A 6002-nucleotide genomic window follows, 5' to 3' on the forward strand; every position below is an offset into this window, starting at 1 on the left:
GTGGAAAGAGCTCAAGCTTGGGGATGCCCAAGGCATCCCAAGCCAAATTCAAGGACACCAAAAAGCCTAAGCTTGGGGATGTCCCGGGAAGGCATCCCCTCTTTCGTCTTCAATCCATCGGTAACATTACTTGGAGCTATATTTTTATTCACCACATGATATGTATTTTGCTTGGAGCATCTTGTATCGTAGGAGTCTTTTCCTTTTGTTGTGTCACAATCTTCCTTGCTGCACATCTTTTTGAGAGAGAGAGACATGCACTCATCATGATTTTGCTAGAATGCTCATAGTGCTTCACTTATATCTTTTGAGCTAGATACTTTTGCTCCAGTGATTCACTTATATCTTTTAGAGCACGGCGGTGCGTGACTTGGTAGTTGGCTTATGCTACGAAAGTAGTCCCAAATGTGATAGGTACCCAAAGAGGATGCAAAAACCTCCATCTTCATGTGCATTGAGTAGAAAGACAAGTTTTGATTCCTCTCAATTAGTTTTGAGACGTGGATTTGTTAATATTAAGAGCTATGTTAGTAGGGTGTTGTGAATCTAGAAATACTTGTGTTGAAGTTAGTGATTCTCGTAGCATACACGTATGGTGAACCACTATGTTAGGAAGTCGGAGCATAATTGATCTATTGATTGTCATCCTTTGTGTCGAGGTCGGGATCGCGCGATGGTTTACACCTACCAACCCTTCCCCTAGGAGTATGCGTTTAGCACTTTGTTTTACACCTACCAACCCTTCCCCTAGGAGTATGTGTTTAGCACTTTGTTTCGATTACTGATAAAAACTTTCGCAACAAGTATGTGAGTTCTTCATGAGTAATGTGAGTCCATGGTATAGATGCACTTTCACCTTCCACCATTGCTAGCCTCTGTAGAGCCGCGCAATTCTCGCCGCTGCACAAACCCACCATATTCCTTCTTCAAAACAGCCACCATACACTACTGGAATTCCTTTATTTGTCGTCTGCCAAATCTTTGCCATCAGCCAGCAGATGGCAAAGAACATATTTGCCATTAGCTTCAGGAAAACAGACGGCAAAGAGGTGGCTGATGGCAAAATACCTATTTGCCATCAGCCACCTCTTTGCCGTCCGCCCACAGACGGCAAAGGAAGAGAAGGCAGACGGCAAAGCTGACGCCATCAGCCACCTCTTTGCCCCACCCCACCCGCGCCCACCCCACCCCTTTGTCGTATGCCTTCTCTTCCTTTGCCGTCTGCGGCAGACGGCAAAGTGGATGGACACCTAACGATAACGATCGCCACGCCCTCCTCTCTCCCACTCTCTACACTCTCTCCACTCTCCCTCACCGCAGCCTCGCCCGCCCCCAGCAGCGCCGCCGGCCCCACCCCAGCGTCGCCGCCCCACCCCGCCGCCGCCGCCGACGCCACCCCCACCCCAGCGCCCCACCCCACTGCCGACGCCCTCCTCGCTCCCCTTACCGTGCCCCTCCTCCCCCTGCGGCCCTCCTCCCCCTGCGGCCTCTCCTCCCCCTGCGGCCCTCCTCCCCCTGGGGGCCAGTGCGGCATTCGGTTAGTTTTTTTTCTTCTTTTTTTAATAATTTTTGTTTAATTAGTTATATGTTTTAGTGAGGTTTTGGCTTAGTTTTAGTTTAGTTTAGGTTCAGTTTTAGTTTAGGTTTAGTTAGGTTAATTTCCTGTTTAGTAAAGGAGAAAAGGAGAAGAAGAAGAAGGAGAAAGGAGAAGAAGAAGAAGAAGGAGAAAGGAGAAGAAGAAGAAGGAGAAAGGAGAAGAAGAAGAAGGAGAAAGGAGAAGAAGAAGGAGAAAGGAGAAGAAAAAATAAGGAGAAAGGAGAAGAAAAAATAAGAAGAAGAAGGAAAATAAGAAGAAGGAAAAGGAAGGGAAGGAGAAGAAAGAAGAAGAATAAGAAGAAGAAGAAGAAGAAGAAGAAGAAGAAGAAGAAGAAAAATAGGAGAGGAAGAGAAGAATAAGAGGAAAAAAGAAAATAAGAAGAAGAAGAAGAAGAAGAAGAAGAAGAAGAGAAGAAGAAAACAAGAAGAAGGAGAAGAAGAATAAGAGGAAAAAAGAAAAAATAAAATAAGAAGAAGAAGAAGAAGAAGAAGAAGAAGAAGAAGAAGAAGAAGAGAATAAGAAAAGAAGAAGAAGGAGAAGAAGAATAAGAGGAAAAAGAAAAAAGAAAATAAGAATAAGAAGAAGAAGAAGAAGAAGAAGAAGAGAAGAAAAGAAGAAGAAGGAGAAGAAGAATAAGGTGAAAAAAGAAAAAAGAAAATAAGAATAAGAAGAAGAAGAAGAATAAGAGGGAAAAAAGAAAAAAGAAAATAAGAGTTAGGTCACATATTTTCTGATTATCTTATAAAAACATCATATTTGTGTTGATCGGGTGAATTTCAATGTGCAGTTGTTCGACAACCTCCACGTGCGTTGGACGAGCTCCGCCCCAACGTTTGTTGGTGAGCACAAATGACTTCTCCTCCTACCCCCTTAATTTGCTCTGTCCCGGTCTTCGTGCCGATGAAACTTGCTAGCTATATATAGGTTTCTTCAATCATGAGTATGCGTGACCAGTATGCGTCTCCCGTTCGAAAGGGCGACATCTATAAATATGCATGTCTTTGCATATTTATAACCGCCATCCTTTCGAATTGTCCAACATTATCCATGGACAACCCGAGTATGTGTAGATTGGGTTCGTTTTCCCGTATGTTGTGCTCTGGATCCGATGCAGAATTTCGTCAGTGCCTCCCTGTTATTTTCCGGATGCACATCCTCTTTGTTTATTGAGGAGACGTGTATTAGGAGAACAGCGGGGAGGTGCTGCCGAAATTTTGCGTTGGATCCGGAGCAGACCATGGGAGAACGAACCCAATCTACACATATTCGGGTGGGATTAGGACCTATCTTTACCTATTAGCGTGTAGGTTGCCTGGACGTAATAAAAATGGCGAACCTGATTAACCGGTGAATATAAATGCTAAATTATATGTAAATATATTTCTTCTGTCTTTAGTAGCTAGGCAAGATGAGTGATCATGCGTGGATGTATACCGGTCATCCTAGTCAGAAAGAGATGATGAAAGAATGGTTTGGAAAAACAAAGGAATTGGTGAAAGCCGCATTCGCAAATGGCCAGGAAAGAAACTATTGCCCCTGTCCTGGATGCGACAACTATAAAAAGAAGACAGAGGCTGTAATGATTAAACACCTACAGAGGAGGGTTTTTAAGACTAATTATACGGTGTGGACATTTCATGGTGAGTCTATACAACGCACAAGAGCTGAGGTGGTCCAACGTTGCACGGACGAGCATGGTACCGGGATCGAAGTCATGGTGCAAGACTTTGATGATGCTCGGGATTCGGAAGATGAGATGGAGGAATCTGCAAAGGCCTTTTATGAAATGTTGGAGTCATCAAAACGTCCTCTCCATGAGCACACTGAGCTCTGTCAGCTGGATGCAATTGCACATGTAATGGCTCTGAAGGATCAGTTCAACTTGGGAAGAGAATGCTACGACGCGATGATGACACTATTTGGACACTTCCTACCCAAAGGACATGTCATGCCTGCAAACCTGTACCAGTCGGACAAAATACTTCGTGTACTTAAGATGCCCTATGAGAAGATAGAAGCATGTGAGGAAGGATGTGTCTTATTTAGGAAGGAGTATGCACACTTGGACTATTGTCCCAATTGCGAGTCTTGCAGGTATCTTGTGGTAGACAACGGTATGGGTGAGAAGAGGCACACCAAAATCGCAGTTAGTGTTCTTCGATATATGTCAATCGTACCAAGACTTCAACGTATTTTCATGGTCGAAGAGACAGCCAGACAGATGACGTGGCACAAATTGGGCAAAAGAACCGAACTACATGCGGATGGGAATAAGATGGTGGTACACACATCGGATGGAGAAGTGTGGAAACATTTCGATGGAGTCCATGAGGATAAAGCGGCAGATCCAAGGAATCCCGAGTCTGCGTTGCCACGGATGGTTTTAATCCCTTGGGCATGACGGCAACCCAATACAGTTGCTGGCATGTATTTGTCATTCCACTCAATCTCCCCCCCCCCCGGGGCAGATTATGCAAAGAAAGAACATATTTCTGACGTTGATAATTCTAGGGCCCAATTATCCGGGGAAGAATATGAATGTGTACCTGCAACCGCTTAAGGATGAATTGGAAGAAGCTTGGGATAATGGGGTCAAGACATACGATGCCACTAGAAAAGAAAACTTCAAAATGCATGTGTGATACATGTACTCTATGCATGACTTGCCAGCGTATGGGCTATTCTCTGGACGGTGTGTGCATGGAAGGTTCCCGTGCCCCCAATGCGAGGCAGCTCTTCAGTTTCATTGGTTATAGGAGGGTCGGAAGTATTCTTGCTTTGACTTGCATAGACAGTTCCTGGATCCAGACCATCAGTTCAGAAAAGACAAGAAGAACTTTACCAAAGGTAAAGTTGTCAAAAACTTGGCACCACCTGCGTTCACAGGCCAACAAATCCTGGATTAGTTAAATGCCCTCGAGCCTGATCCAGAGCGTCCAGGGTATTTCAAGGGGTATAATTCAAAACACGCCTGGACTCACAAGCCATGCTTCTGGGATCTGCCTTACTTCAAAGACCTCCTTCTTCCACACAATATCGACATGATGCACACTAAAAAGAATATCGGAGAGGCTATTTTTGGTACATTGTTCAAGATAGATGGGAAGGCAAAGGATAATACTAAGGCTAGAGTCGATCAAGAGACACTATGTCATAGACCGTTACAAAACACGCGAGAAGCCAAAGGAAAGCAGAAGTGGTCGAAGCCAAAGGCCTGGTTCAATCTTGGAAGGCCAGCTATGAGGGAAATTATCTTGTGGGTCAAAATGCACTTGATGTTTCCCGATGGGTATGCAGCGAATCTAAAGAGGGGAGAGAGTCTTGAAAAATTAAAAATCTTTGGTCTCAAGAGTCATGATTGGCACATATGTCCAGAGCAGGTAATGCCGGTGATGTTACGTGGCTTTATTCCTGAGGATGAATGGCTAGTACTAGCGGAGCTGAGCTATTTCTTCCGTGTTCTTTGTGCGAAAGAGTTGTCGCCTGGCGTGGTAGAAGACATGGAGGAGTTTGCACCAAAGTTGTTGTGCAAGTTAGAGAAGATATTTCCACTGGGCTTCTTTAATCCAATGCAGCATTTGATTTTACATCTACCGACCGAGGCAAGATTGGGTGGGCCCGTGCAAGATCGTTGGTGCTATGCAACTAAGAGGATGCAGAAGACCCTTTGAGCTAAATGTAAAAATAAGCGTAGAATTGAAGCATCGATGGCTGAGGCATTCATTACTGAGGAGGTGGCAAACTTTGTGACAGCACACTACGAAGCCAAAAATCATCATTTGCATAATCTGAAGCCTCGGCACAATGATGCAGACCCTAAAAAAGGTGGGTCCAACCTCAGCCTATTCAAAGGGAAGCTCGCACCAGCCGGTGCTTCGAAACCAATAACGTTGGATGTCGAAGAATGGCGGAACATTTCGTTGTATATCTTCAACAACCTAACAGAAGTGCGGCCGTACATCGAGTGAGTTCTCGGCACATTTTCCCGTAACTTCTAATTCATTTGAACTGCTCTTATTCCCGGATATTTCAAACAGCCGTTACGTCGCCAAATTCTCGGATGGAGCGGTGATCGAAAATGATTCCGTCGAAGAGTATGAGCTTCTGTCAAAGGCAGGAGGCGGCTATCCTAGTTTCATCTCTTGGTTCAAACAAACGGTAATTATCAATAATGGACCACTTCATTTCTTGGTCTAACTTGCGGCTAATGCAACAATCGTTTCGAATTAAACTTGTAGGCTAATTCAGAATAACTCCCGAGCGGCATCGCACGACCCTTCCCCAGGTGTTTCTCCTCCTTGATGACCACTACGGTAAGTTTCTCTTCTCCTCTTTCATATTCTCCTTGCCTTAATTTCCCCAACAATGACATAATTAGCCCATTTAGCTCCAAAAAGACATAGTT

The sequence above is a fragment of the Hordeum vulgare genome, chromosome 6H (assembly GCF_904849725.1).
Source record: "Hordeum vulgare subsp. vulgare chromosome 6H, MorexV3_pseudomolecules_assembly, whole genome shotgun sequence".
NCBI lineage: Eukaryota > Viridiplantae > Streptophyta > Magnoliopsida > Poales > Poaceae > Hordeum > Hordeum vulgare.